This window comes from Dreissena polymorpha, unplaced genomic scaffold, assembly GCF_020536995.1.
Source record: "Dreissena polymorpha isolate Duluth1 unplaced genomic scaffold, UMN_Dpol_1.0 chrUn002, whole genome shotgun sequence".
Taxonomy (NCBI): Eukaryota; Metazoa; Mollusca; class Bivalvia; order Myida; family Dreissenidae; genus Dreissena; species Dreissena polymorpha.
Genome location: NW_026273316.1, coordinates 960,798 through 979,626, shown reverse-complemented (window position 1 = coordinate 979,626; position 18,829 = coordinate 960,798). Strand labels below are relative to the sequence as shown.

Sequence of the window (18,829 nt, the reverse complement as noted above, 5' to 3'; positions counted from 1 at the left end):
GAAGACTCCTAAGTGATATGTGTTGCAAAATCGTTTTTATCTAACTTGAGCACAAAGTTTTAAAAGTAAGACATTGTGATCGCCCTATGTGGCCCCCAGGGATCGTGCTGTCTGCTGTGTAAACTTGTAGCTTGTTATCAATCTAAAAGCCTGATTTTTAGCGAGACTGTTTTTGGAGAAAACCCGAGCTATTGTAATAGCCAGCTCGTCTTCCGCCGTCTGCCGTAGGCGGCGTGCTAAAACCTTAACATTAGACATAACTTTTTGAATATTGAAGATAGCACCTTGATATTTGGCATGCATGTGTATCTCATGGAGCTGCACATTTTTAGTGGTAAAATTTTAAGGTGAACATCATCCTTCAAGGACAAGGGTCGAAAAAACAAATCCAAGGGAAGTTATAAGCTTTCAATGGACATAATTATCTGACCTGCCAACGTATATATTTTTGTTAAATAGATCAAAGCGGGGCAGTAGGTGGCATTGTGTTTCAGACAAACACATCTTGGTAAAAGGTCAAGGTAAAGGTCATCCTTCAAGGTCTAAGATCAAAAATACAAATTCAAGGGAAGTAATAACCTTTAAAGGGAGATGATTTCTATACCTACCAAATGATAAATAGAAATGTTATTTCAATGCGGCGCAGTAGGGGGCATTGTGTTTCTGACAAACACATCTCTTGTTGGGTCACTAGGTTAAAGGTCAAGGTCACTGTGACCTCTAAAAAAAAAATTCTGACAAGCTTTCGCAGCCGAGCGTGGCACCCGTTATGCGGTGCTCTTGTTATGTCCCCCACCAATATACTGGGGGACATATTGTTTTTGCCCTGTCTGTTCGTCTGTACGTTGGTCTGTCTGTTGGTTTGGTCAAACTTTAACATTTGCCATAACTTTTGCAATATTGAAGATAGCAACTTCATATTTGGCATGCAAGTGTATTTCATGGAGCTGCACATTTTGAGTGGTGGAAGGTCAAGGTCATCCTTTAAGGTCAAAGGTCAAACAAAAAAGTGAAAGCGGCGCAGAAGGGGACATAGTGTTTCTAACAAACACATTTCTTGTTTAATTTAATCTTGATGAAAATTGGTCTGCTTGTTGATCTAGACAATATCTAGGATAATTCGCATCTGGGTCTCATGCATCCCAAAACTAAGTCACCTATTCAAATCGTAGAAAATCACTGTTAACACTTAAGAGGCCTCATTATTGGCTCAATCTTGATGAAATTTAGTCGAAATGTTTATCTTGACAATATTTAGCCCGAGTCGAATCCGGACCACTTGTGTACACATAATCTAGGTCTCAAGACTCAATCTTGATGAAACATAGTCAGACTGTTTATCTTGACAGATTTAATGTTTAACCCATTCTTTGAACAATATATTCACACAATCTAACCAAACGAACTAGTCTTAAATAGATCGTGTCAATCCAATACAGAAGCTGCGTATTTAGACTTACATCTTTTAATTAATATTAATAATAATATGATTAAAACTAGTTTATACGACAAACGGGACGACTTTAACTTTGAAATTGTGAATGTTCCGTTCCTAAATGGCAACATCCCTAAAGGTCCGTCCTATGGTATTTACATTTCGCAGTTGGTACGTTATGCCAGAGCATGTTCATGTTTAAACGATTTTAATGATCGTAATCATATATTAACGAAGAAATTGCTAAAACAAGTTTTTTATGCCCCCGGATCGAAAGATCGGGGGTATATTGTTTTTGGCCTGTCTGTCATTGTATGTGTGTGTGTGTGTGTGTGTGTGTGTGTGTGTGTGTGTGTGTGTGTGTGTGTGTGTGTGTGTGTGTGTGTGTGTGTGTGTGTGTCCCAAAACTTTAACCAAAACTTTAACCTTCTTCATAACTTTTGCAATATTGAACGTAGCAACTTGATATTTGGCATGCATGTGTATCTCATGGAGCTGCACATTTTGAGTAGTGAAAGGTCAATGTCATCCTTCAAGGTCAAAGGTAAAATATATGTGTCCCAAAACTTTAACCAAAACTTTAACCTTCTTCATAACTGTTGCAATATTGAACGTAGCAACTTGATATTCGGCATGCATGTGTATCTCATGGAGCTGCAAATTGTGAGTGGTAAAAGGTCAAGGTCAACGTCATCCTTCAAGGTCAAATGTCAATATAAAAATTCAAAACTTTAACCTTCTTCATAACTTTTGCAATATTGAACGTAGCAACTTGATATTTGGCATACATGTGTATGTTATGGAGCTGCACATTTTGAGTGGTGAAAGGTCAAGGTCAACGTCATCCTTCAAGGTCAAAGGTCAATATAAAAATTATAAACTTTAACCAAAACTTTAACCTTCTTCATAACTTTTGCAATATTGAACGTAGCAACTTGATATTTGGCATGCATGTGTATCTCATGGAGCTGCACATTTTGAGTAGTGAAAGGTCAATGTCAATGTCATCCTTCAAGGTCAAAGGTAAAATATATGTGTCCCAAAACTTAAACCAAAACTTTAACCTTCTTCATAACTGTTGCAATATTGAACGTAGCAACTTGATATTCGGCATGCATGTGTATCTCATGGAGCTGCACATTGTGAGTGGTAAAAGGTCAAGGTCAACATCATCCTTTAAGGTCAAAGGTCAATATAAAAATTCAAAACTTTAACCAAAACTGTAACCTTCTTCATAACTTTTGCAATATTGAACGTAGCAACTTGATATTTGGCATGCATGTGTATGTTATGGAGCTGCACATTTTGAGTGGTGAAAGGTCAAGGTCAACGTCATCCTTCAAGGTCAAAGGTCAATATAAAAATTATAAACTTTAACCAAAACTTTAACCTTCTTCATAACTTTTGCAATATTGAACGTAGCAACTTGATATTTGGCATGCATGTGTATCTCATGGAGCTGCACATTTTGAGTAGTGAAAGGTCAATGTCAATGTCATCCTTCAAGGTCAAAGGTAAAATATATGTGTCCAAAAACTTTAACCAAAACTTTAACCTTCTTCATAACTGTTGCAATATTGAACGTAGCAACTTGATATTTGGCATGCATGTGTATCTCATGGAGCTGCACATTTTGAGTGGTGGATTTTCAAGGTCAAGGTTATCCTTTAAAGTCAAAGGTCAAAAAAAAAATTCAAAGCGGCATTCTCATGAAGCTGCACATTTTGAGTGGTGGAAGTTCAGGGTCAAGGTCATCCTTCAAGGTCACATGTCAAACAAATTATTTATTTTTTTCAAAGCGGCGCAATAGGGGGCATTGTGTTTCTGACAAACACATCTCTTGTTTGTATCATAACCTTAGAAGTAAATTCGCTAAATTTCACTCAAAGTATGGTGATTTAATTTCTTAATATAATGTTTATTTAAAATGGCATTTAACTAATGGAATTTCCCACCCATCATTTTATGGAGATGTTTTGAAGCGTGTTCGCAAATTTAAGTATCTTAAAGAAAATGTTTAAATTAAACTTTTCAATTAAATAAACTCATTTTTATCAAAATGATATGATGTAAACGTACTTAAACAAACGTGCTTGTTGGTTTTCGATTCACTATATCTTTCTTCTCTTAAAATTTGGAATCCTTAATGGAATTACCATTTTAAACATTTGATTCTCAAATATTTAATTACCTAAGCTAGTTTTATTAGTAATTCAATTTTACAGTACCGCCCCTTTAATATTTTTATTTTTATGTTACAGCCTTGCTGGATTTTGTTCACGTCAACGTGTCATCGCTTGTCAATTATGTCATATGATATTCTTTCTCTGTTCCTGGCTACATAGATTTTTGTGAAGTCATCGCTTCATACTTTCACTATTTTAATCTACATGCATATGTCATTGAGTTTAATTTGTACGTTCAATTTTTATTGTGTTTTCTCTCTGACAGGCGTTTCTTGTTTGCTTTATTTTTAGCAGTCACATAAACAACCAAGCTATGTAATATAGATCTTTTAACCCCATTTTTTCTGCTTCTTCCTGTATTTGCGCGATGATGATCTGAAATATTAACTTCATGACGCTATATACTTAAATCATTTTCTATAAAGAAGGAATGTAGTTGACACTTGTTCGTAGTTTAATTTCATCGTTCCTCAAAAAGTTGTAACTCTCTTGCTCTGGTATCTCTCCTACCATTGAGTAATTAAATGGTAATTAAATTGAATATGTTTTAATTCCCTTGTATTATTGTTTAATTTGAGTAACAATGCTATGAGGTTTAATTTTTTTTACACTTAAGTGTATCATGAATATTGCTGGGCCAAGTGTGTGGTTGAGCGCTCTAAAACCGGTTTAAACCCCAATGCATTGCATTGACCGTTCCAAGGCGGTGACCCCAGCTTTATTCTTATATGTGTTTATGTTGTTTTGTATTGTGCTGTTTTGTGCTGTTTTGTACTGTTTTGGCAATGGGTCACTTGCCTTTAATAAAGGACCAACTAATTGTATATAATAAGAATTCAATACTGCTCCAGTAGCTAGAGTTTCACTTCTTTATATTTTATATTAGTTTGAATTTGTTTCACATGAATCTAAAATGTCACCAGTTCAGACCTTACAAAACTTTAATATCAATCTATAGGCCAGATGTATGACTCAACCATAATGAAACTTAATCAGAATGTTTAAAGTGAGGTCACAAACTATATCGCGAGGGCATGTCTTCTACAGTTGGTTTACCTTGAACTCAAGTGAGCGCTTCAGGCCCTTTTTAGCTCCCCTGAGCGATAGCTCGGGGTGAGCTATTGTGATCACTCAGCGTCCGGCGTCCGTCCGTCCGTCTGTAAACAATTTGTAAACATCTTTTTCTACTAAACCATTGAGCCAATTTCAACTAAATTTCATGTGGAGCATACCTAGGTCATGGGACAAAATAATTGTTAAAAAAAATTGATCACATAACCAAGATGGCCGCCATGACCATATATGGTAAAAACCTTAAAAAATCTTCTTGTCAGAAACCGCTCATCAGATTTTCAAAAAATTTCACAGGGATGACCTTTGAAGGCTCCCCTGAAAAAGTTGTTCAAAGAAATTTGATTCGTCAAAAAACATGGCCGCAGGAGCTCGTTGAACTTTGCATGTTTATTCGTTTTTGCCTATTTTGTGAAAACTTTCAAAAATCTTCCACATTTTTCATGCAATCTGTATGAAATTTGGTCAGAATGTTTATCTTGAAGAAATCTGGGTTGGGATTGTATTTGGGTCATCTGGGGTCAAAAACTAGATCACTAGGTCAAATAATAGAAAAACCTTGTGTAGACAATAGAGGTTACATTTTACATCCAATCTTTATGAAATTTGGTCAGAATGTTTGTCTTGATGAAATCTGGGTTGGAATTGTATATGGGTCATCTGGGGTCAAAAACTAGGTCACAAGGTCAAATAATAGAAAACCTTTAACAGCATAATTAATTGTTTTTCACTAAGTGTATTATAATAATTTAAAAATCAGATTAAAGAGAATAAAATTTTCTTTATTATGGTTTTTATTTCATGAAAATCCATAAAGGATAAGTGTTATTAATCGTTGCTTAATTATTGAACAATGCGAAATATCGGTATTGATTTTTTTCCTGACATGCAGTCCCAGATATTAACCGCTTTAAGCTGTAGACTGTGCTTCAATACATCGCCGTGTTATTGAGCTGAAAAATTGATACGCAGTCGGCATACACACCGGTCATCGAGACAAATTACTGATGTGAAAACAAATTGTACATCGTAGCGGCTTAAATAAACAATTACATCTGATTAAAGATTAAAGATTGCTGCCGATTTAAATCAATTTGAGTACTTTTTGCATATATTTAATGCCGAATGGGAAGCTGTGTTTAGACTCAAGTTGACAAAAATGGCAACGAGATACTTGCCTGTTGGATATAAGGTGAAAAATCTTGAAGGTGCATAAAATAAGTGGCGCTGGGAATGGTTACACGAGAAAGACTACGCTGTAGTCTACGGGCGTGAGGGAAATGGTTGATAAAAGTGGAAGCTTGTGGAAAAGCGATTTGAGAAGTTTGTAAGAAAACCCTAAATTATCAGTCTTGTGGGAAGAAGGCATTTCGTTTCCACGCAGAGGACCCTAATCACATAAAGAATATAAGAACCCTCAAGACCAACCAGGTAGGGTTTTTATTTTTTGTAAACTAACACCCCGAATTTGGTCTTATTTTCTGTTGCTAAAGTTAATTGTTTAGTTTTTTTTGCATCAAAAATCAGCAAGATAGATCTAGCAAATTTGCCTTTTTTTTATTAATAACGTTTGATTCATTGATTGTGAGCTTTTAAAATATTTTGAACTTTGAATAAAGCATAAAACAGGAAAAGAATTTTAACAGTAATTGAAAATACGATCAAATACGCCATTTTTGCTGACTGGGACAGGTCTTTTTTAGTTAAATAAAATGTTTTATTGTCCCCAACATATGAGCCCAGCAGCAAGAAATGTTTTTTTTTACTTTTTGTAAAACAAATATGGGCAACCTACCGTAACCCAAATTCGACGATGTTCTATTTTTATCGATTAAATGGATGATTATTGTCTTGGAATCATTTCAAAGTAATACAGCCGAGTTTAAAATTATTATTTTGTGCTATTTAACATTTCATTATTTCTTTAATTATTTGCTAAATATTGCTTCATGTAACCATTACATCGTCGAATTTGGGTCACACCGGGATACAATTATTTAGCATTCAAACAAAACAATTGGGATAAAAACTAGGGGAACCCATGCTGAAATTTTCAATTTTAACTGTTGAGCAGAAGCCACCATACCCAATTTTATTAGGTAAATGTGGAGGCTTCTGGAAGCATGATTCTGTGAATATAAATGGTGACAAACATTTGATTCTGCATTTATTAAACATGTATTATTGACTTTTTAAAGTATGTGTGAAAAATATTATAATTTGTAACGACTGTTACAGGTTTGACCGGGTTCTTCAAAAGCAACACCTGCAGTCGAATCCATGCCAGACAGTGGGTGCATGTGAATGAATTGCCTTTTGACTAACTTTTGTGTGTTCCTTATCAAATACATGAAGATTTTCAAATATATGAGTATGTTGTTTTTTTTAAGAAAATAGAATCACCAGAACAGGTACAGGCACCCTTTTAATGCGTCGAATCCAGGAGCTTCCGGGGGCCTCCGGCCCCCTTGTCCCCTGGACCCACTGAGGGCCCTGCGGCCCCCTGGCCCGCAGCTTTAAGTTCAGGATTTTCAAAATATCCAACTTTGACCCCTGCAAATGCTTTGCTAAAACTTTGGCTACAGTTTCTAAAATTTGGCTACACAAAATTCCATTTGGCTAAAAAGTTGGCTACAGAAATTTTTGGGCCAGGGGAGCCCTGTTTGGATTGTATTTGGGTCATCTGGGGTCAGCAACTAGGCACTAGGTCAAATAATAGAAAAACCTTGTGTAGACTATAGAGGTCAAAGTTTTCATCAGACCTTAATGAAATAGAGTCAGAATGTTTGTCTTGTTAAAATCTGGGTTGGGATTGAATTTGGGTCATCTAGGGTCAAAAACTAGGCCAGATTAAAAAAAAACTTGTAGACAGTAGAGGTCACAGTCATTAAATCTTTATGAAATTTGACCAGAATATTAATCTTGATGAAATCTGGGTTGGGATTGTATTAGGGTCATCTGGGGTCAAAAACTAGGTCACCAGGTCAAATCATATAAAAACTTTGTGAAGACAATAGAGGTCATGGTTTTCATATGATCTTAATGAAATATGGTCAGAATGTTTATCTTGATAATATCTGATTTTGGATCGTATATGGGTCATCTGGGGTCAAAAATTAAGTCACCGGGCCAATTCTAGTAAAACCTTGTGTAGATGAAAGAGGTCACAGTTTTCATCACGTCTTAATGAAATTTTGTCAGAATGTATTAATTAATGAAATTTGGCTTGGGATTGTATATGGGTCTAATAAAATTTAAGTTTATGAAGCAAGGTTAGTCAGGTGAGCGATTCAGGGCCATCATGGCCCTCTTGTTTATATTAACAACATTCAGATGATTTTCAATGAAGAACCGTTTGGCTTGTTTTCAATTATGGAACATTAAAATAGAGAAACATTATTACATTTAAGGAATTTGTTTATTTTCAGTGTACTGGAAATATTTGTGGCATTGAATTTGAAACAAAAACAAAATTTTCATACGATTTTCAAAAGTCTTTTAGTATTTCTTGCAGCAACCAAAAGAAAGTTGGAGCGCGTGTTAGAGAAAGAGTGGTTATAACAGCAAGACTTGCAGACATTGCTGCTTCAGCAATCAACATTTCTTCATATCTTGTACAAGTTTAGCAACACGCCAGAGCCCCTGTAGCACTTCCAAACTATATTCTTATTTAATGAAGAAACATTGACCGTGAATCATTTCTGCCATTGCACTCACAGTCAATGAAAACCAGTCTTCTGAACGGGTGTACATTGTATTTTGTTAGCATTATCGTTCTTCATTTTTTGGCGTATGAACTGTCTGAAAACCGCCTCTTTACCTATGTAATAATTCCATCAGAATGTATGTAATTGGCATAATTTAACTTGACAGTTCATAAACTTCAAGTATACATTCAGATTGTTAAACTGGGTAATGGTTTGTATAGTTTATGTCCTGTCTAATATTATGTCAAATGATGACTTTACTTAAGTAAAAGACCTTCAAGTGATGAATGATATCCTGCTGATGCAACTGGAGTTTCACTTTGTTGATATTTTATTTCACAGGACAACATGTCGATGAACAAGGCACCCTTCCCTGAAAACCTGGCCGAGCTAATGAACAGGTAGACTGCCTCAAACGTTACCCTTCAGAGAGATAGGATTCCAGGCCGAATGTCAAACCGGTACCAATCTAGGTTCCAGCAGCAGCCTCAGCCATGGGGACAGGTCCATGATGCACCCATGGTCTTATAAATTTCTGAACATCTCGATCTCACAGCAACAATACAGCAACATGGCCTGCAAGGTGGATACGCTTATTAATGATCATTAAAGCCCACAAACCACGTTTTGGAGAGGGTATATTGGAGTCAATATTCTGTAAGTTGGTCAGTCAGAGGGGCTTTTTGTATGTATTTAATGTAAACAGAATTGTAAGAAACCACATGTACATTTCTCAAGGGATTAAATTAAAACTTCAATTGTATGAACCCCATAGAGTGTGGGTTGATGGTTAGTGGTCGTTTTGTGACAAAGGTCTAACAAATCAGTGGTAAACTCACCAGACGTGTACAAAAATAATTTACTGTGTCTGTATCTCGCCATACATGGGAAGGCAAATACTGTGTAACTTATTTTCTATTCGGTGTTATTTACTAACATTGTGCTTACAGTTGTGCAAAGTTGTGTGAATATGTTTGTTTAAATACAAAGAAGCTATATAGTCACTTGCATTTATTGTGATCAATAATGTTCGATGAAGGAACCTTTGTGAACAAGGGCTGTTTGTTAAACATGCATGCCCCCATATGGGCTGTCAGTTGTAGTGGCAGTCATTGTGTGAATACGTGTTTTGCCACTGTGACCTTGACCTTTGACCTAGTGACCTGAAAATCAATAGGGGTCATCTGCTAGTCATGATCAATGTACCTATTAATTTTCATGATCCTAGGCCTAATTATTCTTGAGTTATTATCAGGAAACCATTTTACTGTTGCAAGTCACTGTGACCTTGACCTTTGACCTAGTGACCTGAAAATGAATAGGGTTAATCTGCCAGTCATTATCAATGTACCTATGAAGTTTCATGATCCTAGGCCAAAGCATTCTTGACTTTCATCCGGAAACCATTTTCCTATTTCAAGTCACTGTGACCTTGACCTTTGACCTAGTGACCTGAAAATCAATAGGGGTCATCTGCCAGTCATGATCAATGCACCTATGAAGTTTCATGATCCTAGGCCTAAGCATTCTTGAGTTAACATCCGGAAACCATCTGGTGGACGGACAGACGGACGGACAGACCGACCGACATGTGCAAAACAATATACCCCCTCTACTTGGAAGGGGGGCATAAATATAATTATGTATTATGACGAATTTCCCAGGATAAATGTATTTCAGCTGTTACTAATTGTTCAGTGTCGTGCAATATCCTAGCAACCAAACCACATCGACACAGCAGCAAAAACAGAATCAGCAGCAGTCTAGTAAGCTGTTTTCCATGTGTGAGCTACCTAGTCGTAGCAGTGTGTCGCAACGTTGGCACAATATGGATTGTTTTTATAAAACCTATTGGAGTTATAAAGCATAATTGCTGATTCCCATGTAAGATCGTACTTTTATAATGCATGTAATTCAACAACACAGATGCATATGCATGGCAGCCAATAGAAGTATTAATGCACAAACTTAACTATGAATTTCCTAAAATTTAATTTATTCTAAAACATTTGTTTCAAAACATAGTCAAGCATATTGATATACTTGACTTTGCTTTGATTTATTGTTTGAATTTTATCACTCTGCGTCTCTTCCTAACCAGGTCAAGGGTCGTCCCACACCGTTCAGTGCCTAGTGATGAAATCCTCCATCATGACCTTGACCTTGCTCCAGCACTCACCAGGAGATCATGTTAAATGTCACATGGTCTTGGGTGGCCATGGCAGTAAGATTTTAAATGTACTTGTTCACAGATTGTATTTGCAGTTTGACTGACCCGAATGACATAACAGAAACACATTTTAAAGTGGCAAGATATTTGAATACACAAACATATAAGTACTGATTTAACCAGTATTGCATTACAAATTGTATGGTATCACAAAATGCTTTTAATGTTTTTAATCCAATAATAATTATATCAATTTTAAAATCAAAAGAATGTTGTTTTTTAACTTTCTGATCTTTATATAATAATTATGTTAGGATATAACATAAAATACTGTACTGCTATTTAAATAATATTTGTTTAAATATATTACAAACTATATTACTAAGTGATTTAATACTTTATTTCTATGTATTCTACGTTCATTTGTATTAAAAATATGTCAGTACGTAAATATAAACCTTGTATATTAAATTGATTGCACAGTTACACATCAATATTTGTAGTTTTCTAAGCTGTTCTTGCATAAATTTGGTTCTTTGTTGTACTTTATCATCAAATACAAATATATTTTTTGCATTTTTTTAATCTTGTTTGTTTATTACAGAAACAAAACTCATGGCCTGGCAACTTATACAATTATATTGTTTACTCTCCACTTGTGAAATAAAATTAGGTGATACACAGAATTAAGCAGATTTATATTCGCTTTTTATTTTGCTTGATTGCATTTGAACTTCTAAAAAAAGTTGAATAGCTCTCAAACTCTGGAACTTAGTGGCTGCACTAGGCTTAAGTCAAATATTTTAGCTTATGCCTTTTTTAAGTTCATGGGTTTATGAATGACTATCAAGTGTGTTGCCAGGGTTGACCCAGCACTTTGATACTTGATTTTGATGAGTCTTTCAAATCGTTGTCGTGTTAGACACGTGAAATACATATTTTCAGAACTCTGGATAGCAAATCGTTGAGTCTGGAAGCATTTTCTGTCACAGCTCCATGGTTCAGGACCCTCAGTCTATGAACATCATGCAGAGCGGACCTCTGGTGAGTTTTCAAGTCATGTGCATGCTTTTGTCCTTGCCCCCTAGTTCAGAGATGTGTGGGTGCATGTAGATTCACCATTGTCTGTACATACGTCCACGAATCTGTCAGATTTGTGTGTCTAGTCTAGAATAGAAAAGAATTGCTTGTGCTATGAAACCAAGCATTTTTACAATCATGTGAACTTGCCTACCTGTTTATTTTGTTTTAGTTTTAAAATTTGGATGCATTGCGGAAAACTATTTTTCCTGCTTTCCAAAAGACATTTGAGTTAAAAAAAAACAAATTCTCGCCCAATGCATGTTTTTGGGGCCATCGGATAATTGGTCCTTGCTTATTGTCATCAATAATAAGTTAAAAATTGTCCAATGGCTTAAAGTATCTTTTTTAATCTTATCCCAGAGTATTTGGTAATAAAGAGGTTATACTTCACCTTAAATATGTATTATCAATTATTACTTTATCAATAGTCTCAAGACCATCATTCCATCTATGGATTCAAATCAGATAATTTGTAACATCCCTTGACAGTCTGTGCTTGTTCTTTTTTTCATTGGTATCAAAAATAAAAATGAAAAACGGACATTTTCAGAAATGTGTCTTTCTTTTTTCAGACGCATATGGGCGAAATCAAACCGGTCAATCAGAAACACAGCCTGTCGCAGCAGTTGTTACCCTATTGACCCCAATAAAACTTTAGAAGCTCATATATATATATATATATATATATATATATATATATATATATATATATATATATATATATATATATATATATATATATATTTAAAGATGTGCTTGTCTCTAAGCACTTACTCAGACAGGTTTAATCTTTGAATTGTTGACGGTTGGAAAATGGATGTCATTGTTCACATCGAAATGGCAGAATGACAAATCATTCACAACTAGTGGAAAGCCAGAAAGTCATGTGAACAGCCCCATTTTGAATGAAACTGAGAATTCAATAAATATTTGGAAAAAAGATACGTTTTATGAATAATTGCAAAAGTTATGTTTGTTAATTTGTGTTGTTAGATCAAAGACTTACATTCTCATAAGTGTTAACATTTGTTTTCGGACAGAATAGTTGATTATGCTTTATATGTGTATATACAAATTTAGACGACCAGATTGAATCCTCTTAAATCAGTGAGTAACTTAACCAAGATTTTTGATCACTGTATACATTGTATAGGTGTATTTTGCCATTTATACATAGAGTAACAGCAAAACAATGGTATTTTCAATGTTAATTTAACATTTATTGTTGCCATTGTTATACGACAAACTCACTGTTTACATTTATTTGTACAAACTATTGTTATAAAACAATATTGCTTGTGTGATAGCTCATATATGTATTAAACTGTTTAAATAATGCAACATCACATATTCTGAAGAGAAAAAGATAGTTAAGGCAATAGAAACACATTGTTATATGAAATGTTTTTCATTGAATAAAATTGAGCAACTATTTAAAATGTATAACTTCTTTTACATTAACTAAAGAAAAATAATACTTTGATTAAGGGAGAGTGATGTCATATGCTAACAATTGCAAAGAATTGCAATGGCCTCTATTGGTAATATTAGCGAGTACTATTATTTGCTTAAAAAATAAAAACAACGATATATATTTTGTTAGATAATAATTGTGTTTTACAACTCAACATAACAAGTAAATACATACAGAATTTCAAATTATTTTGCACTATATACTTTGCCATATGTGAATGTCTAAAAGGACTTTGTGAAATAAACACTTTAAAAAATATATGCTTGTTTCATGAAGTAATGGTTTAGGTAAATTGTGATACTTATTGTTACACAAACACTATGTGTAATAACAAAATGCATCAGTTATGGCATTTATTGAAATTCATTAAATTATCATGACCTGACAGTGCGTAAAGTTTTGTAATTGTGACGATTATAAGTAAATGTTCTGCTCAAAATACCTCTTCATGAAATAGTATATTTCAACAATAATATTATATTTAGTATTGACATATTGCTGATAAAGAATTGTGTAATTTTGCCAGTTTTGTTACAGTTTGTGTGATGTTGACTGTTCCACACCGTCAGTGGAGCGAATTCACTATGGTTCAGTTTCCGTAATCTCTTTATTTAAAACTGAAGCATACATATACACGTATGTCTTCAATCCAGCTTTACTAAAATTGTGGTTGTTTATATTGAACTTTAATGGAATGCATAAAACATGTTTGTTCTGTTGTTGAACAACTGAAAATGACTTTATATGTGTAAATTGTGTGTCATTTATAGATATATCGAATTGATACATAGAAAACAAAATACAAATTTTGCAATTATTGGTATGCATGTTTAGCCAAAAAGATTGTTATTATACAAGCAAACAAGTAATGGGCTATATTGATACTGTAAGATGAAATGTTTAAATCACGTCTTGATTTGTTCATCTTCTTTAAATATACATTTTTCATTAGTAGATATAGGGTGTATAAACTCTATGGAAACTGCCCCAATGCATTTTTTGAATTGCTTTTGTAAATATCTGCAATATGTGACATTACTGTTAAGGGTATTTTTAGAGTTGATTTTCTCTTCTTTCTTCGCATATTTCTTAGTGTTGTGGTATTCTGCATTGATCATTATAGTTTAAATACAATTCACCGTACAATATTTTTTTTTTGACATTTTCAGTTTGGAACCCCCCAAATATGTTTTTCTCCATTTTTTCTGAACCATGTATTTACAAACTTCACTCTCATTAATCCAAATATTGAACAAAAAACACTTTTTTAGTATGTATTCATAGATAAATGCATAATATATACAAATATGATAGATTATAACATGTGAGAAAAGGAATAAAGGAAATATAAACTAACAAGTGATGTCATCATTCTTCGGAAAACGAGAAAAATTGCAATCTTAAGTCACGAGTCTTTTTAAAATAAATTGTAAAAAAATGGCGTAAGGAAATTACAATCTTCGAACATGGAAATCATCTATAATGTATGCTTGAATGAAACATAAAGAAAAAAATGGGGGTCACCAGTGAAAACGAAAATTTCCTGCTTTACAATCAAGGGTACCCCCCTTTTCCAGAAACGCCATACTGAATTTGAAATTTTTATATGTGGGCATAAAGATGAGCTTAATGTTCAAAAATTATTATAAATAGATAAAAAAGAGGAAAAGCCTATAATAAACTCATAAACATATTAACATACATACACATTTTATATCATGTGTCAGACATGGAAACTACTCAGTGCAGTAAGATTTGCTAACATAGCTTAAAATTGCATGTGAAATGCGTTCTTCTATAAATAAGACTTGAAAATGTTACAAGGAAATAAGAACATTAATAATTATGTAACAAGGCACATTTAATCATTCAATCATACACGATTTAAAGGAAAATAGATTTATCAATTTATCAAAAAGTAGTGATACTACTGATAACATTAACTTATTATGACAAACAAAACAAAAACATGATTGTCATGGAAGTTTTTTGAAGAACTTCGACAGGTTGGAATAAGTGTCTCCAAAAGACGCTTGGCATTGGTGACCCTGGGCTGACCGTCAGAGTTATTCATTATGAAAATGTTCTTGAGACCATGGCGTCCAAGATCATTATAAGATGTATAAGGTTTATTCCAGAGCCAGCTATAATATTTATGTTGTTGCACCATTGAACACATGACTGTAAACAAGAACACTCAATGACTGAGTTCCTAGCTTGTTTCTGGGTTGAATTTGAGTCCATAATCTGTCTGGTTTCATTTTCCTCCTGTACAGGTAATCAGCATATCACTGAAAAGATAACACCATTGTTCCTTGGAAGTTGATATTTGCCTAGTAGTTATATTCAGACAGGTTCATAAGAGCTTCAATAAGTTTAAATCGAAGAAAATTATGCATACACTTGTATAAGTGTATGAATGATTTAAACCATTTGTATTTATTTAAATAAAAATAGTTGGTATTTTCTTATTTATTTGGCTTCAATAAGCCTTCTCAAAGTTGTTTCTATAAATTGACAACATTTTCTTCATGTTATTTAACAAAACAATCATATACAGATGTCAAATACACAAGCACTTGTATAGGAGTAAGAACTGACGTTAGTGTTCCATGAGAAGTGTGACATAATCCATTATGATATACACCATTGTTTTTATTTATTCAGACCTTCACGGCATAGCACGTGAAATACCTGCTTCATTTCCATCTTATAAGCCTGTCTGTAAAGGAGATAGTTGACACATGATGAATGGTCCTACCCGCATATATTTCCATTTTCTTTAAGTTCAATTGATCGTTGGAACATTCAGTGTTGACAAAAAGTAATTAACCACTCCTGGACCACCAATCATGGGCAATGTTGTTGATCATTGCTGAAAAGATAATAAATATGCAGCATTTTAATTTGGATAACCATAATACATAATTTAGGAGATCACACAAGTACCAGTCATTGACATATCATTTTCAGTCAGAATAGTAATTTTAGTATTTGGGACATAATATACTTTTGTTGTTTGTTTGAGGAAAACATCATTACTTGGTCACAAAATTCAAATATGCTGTCCTTGATTTTCATGCATTTACAACACAACTTTTTCCTTACATGGCATATTTTCTTTTTCAAAATGAGAGCAAATGTTAGCAAATGAACAGTCCACATATTTAGGAGTCACCTTAGGTCAATATCTCAATTGGGCCCCTCATCTAAACAACATTACCTCAAAGGCGTAAAAATACTCTCCGTTTCATTAAAAGGAATGTCAAAACTGACAATAAAAAGGCCAAAGAAGCTGCTTATAAAACATATGTACGCCCCCAAGTTGAATACTGTTCCACAGTCTGGGATCCCTGGCAAAAATACCTTATACACAAAATTGAAATGATTCAGAGATCTGCAGCCCGTTACATACTTAATGATTACAGCTACACCAGTAGTATCTCCGATATGATTTTGGCCCTAAATTGGAAAACCCTAGAATATAGAAGACGCCAGGCCACTCTAGTAATGTTTTATAAAATCAGAAATGAATTAGTTGCAGTGGATCATCACCATCTTATTCCCACCAGAAACATTAATTACCTAATCCCACATTCCAGAACAAATTACCACTTAAACTCCTTCTTTCCCAGGGCTATCAGGCTATGGAACGGTCTACCTACCTATATACAGTCCAGCCCCAATCTACTGACCTATGTCAGTCGATTGGATTCTCATTCACTCTAGACCCTTTACTTCTGTTTTTAACCTTAGTTTTTCCTGTAGACCTTTTATCTTTTAAAATTAATTAACTCATTCTTTGCACATACTTTAAAAAAAACTAACACACTGTTTTCCAGACAAGCGCCTGACAGTAATAATCGAGTACGATTGTTGACAGTACGAAGTTGAATGTTAGCATGAGTATGTGGTAAAAATCACTGACAAGGTGCACTTTTCCTACAAAATCTACTTTACTACAATAATGAATAATGAAACTGTTATACTTAAAAAAAAATATTGCATAATCCATGTACCTTCCTGTTCCGAGCTTGGTGTTCATAGCAAAACAAGGCATTCCTTTCTTGAAAAGTTGAAGAGTCTTCTTTACGTGATGGTACGATAACCCGTTCGCATGGCTACAGTCATCACACAAACATAAAGTCACTTTATCCGCCAATATCCCCTTTTACTGCTCACCAACAATATTAAATTTTGTAAGTGACACGGGTTCTAAACGTTATTCTTGACAGTGGTCAAAATTTTCAAGCGTTTGAGTCTGACATTCGTATTTCCAGGAATCCTTTTTTTTCATAAATATCAACACTGCCATGCATTAGTTGGCGTTTATCATTAACTCCAGTCACATAAATATAAACAACAATAGCCCTTTTATGAATCTTTCTCTTTCAAGATAGCAAATTGCTTTTTCTTTAAACGACCCAATCTGTCAGGTACAATGTCGGCCATATTTGTTGTCATTTTACTTAGTGAGCGGGTCCTACATTTAGTATTTCATAGCGTATTTATAGAATATTCGTAGTTTTCCGCACATACCCGGATTACGTTCGGAGTGACGGATATGTACGAAATAAGGCGATATTGCACGAAGTTCATTAGAGTGCTAATACCTTAAGTGATTGTGATTCGTTTATTTTGTCTTGCTTATAAAATTAAATATTGTGTATAGTCTCGCATTGTGGTTGTTGTTATAAGATAAAGCATATTACACTACTCAAGTTTGTTTTGGACAACTATTTCTATAAACAGTGTTTTTTCGTAGAAACTACAGAATACTTAATATTTCAGTTGTGCATTTCTTTTCTCTAAAAAAATAAACACCATTCATTGGATAACACAGTTTAATGTATGGACACTTTAGCTTAATAAACAACTGTAACAAAACTTTAAAGTACATTTAGACTATCGATAAACAAGAAATATCTTTTAAAATAAAATTTGGCGTATATCCTGACTTTGAAATAAAGGTAGAAAATTCACGTTTCTGTGTTATTAAATTTAAAAAAAGGTTTACGTATTGTTGTGGTTTCTTTTCACTTTAAAGTCACATATCCACCGCATGAAATGTTTGAACTGCAGGTATATTAAACCAGAAAGTAGTGTTCGTAGATACAGATTTTACTACATGAGATCACATCATATGTGTCCTCACATGGTTAATAATAAATACTTTTCTTTGTCATTCAAACATATAGTATGTTGATATTTGATTAAGACACCGTTTTATTTCCATACATTCAAATAACACTGTTACATCAGCGTCGTGCGAAAATTGGTCGTATGGCATAAGCAGCCAGCGTAGCTCAAGTCAAGCAGTGCAGTCTGGTCAGGGGCTACACTTTTCGATATAAAAAAACACGCAAGGTTTCGTGGTATCTCCTGAGTATCTTACTCAGTATGCATGTCCTTACAAGACTGTGCTAATGCACAGGCTGTACTGAAGCTACGCAGGCAGCATATTGCATGAGACCAATTTTTGCATAACGCAGGTCTTTTAAAATCTCATCGCGTCTTGTAAATGGAAAATCAAACCACGATACTTTCCGATAGAAAATTGATGTCAAACGAAGTTATTTATAGCAAACTGGCAAATGCCGGTAGCCTATTCTGGCTTGCATACGTCACATTTCCCTTCTATCATCGACACTATTCTATTTCGGTAGTTTTTTCTCACAATACAAGACACATGGCATTAACCCA

At 34.2% G+C, this 18,829-nt stretch overlaps 2 protein-coding genes across 2 annotated transcripts in view; both read left to right on the top strand.

Moving 5' to 3' along the window:
* The window catches only part of LOC127863178 (uncharacterized), a 208,560-nt gene extending 196,243 nt beyond the window's left edge, over nucleotides 1–12,317 (top strand). The window contains exons 10-13 of the mRNA XM_052402574.1: nucleotides 8,742–9,056; nucleotides 10,501–10,623; nucleotides 11,515–11,613; nucleotides 12,225–12,317. The gene's annotated coding sequence lies outside the window, so the exon portion shown is untranslated. The remainder of the gene's footprint in view (nucleotides 1–8,741; nucleotides 9,057–10,500; nucleotides 10,624–11,514; nucleotides 11,614–12,224) is intronic.
* LOC127863184 (uncharacterized) overlaps nucleotides 1–18,829 on the top strand; it is a 352,983-nt gene that overhangs the window by 113,146 nt on the left and 221,008 nt on the right. The window lies entirely within an intron of this gene.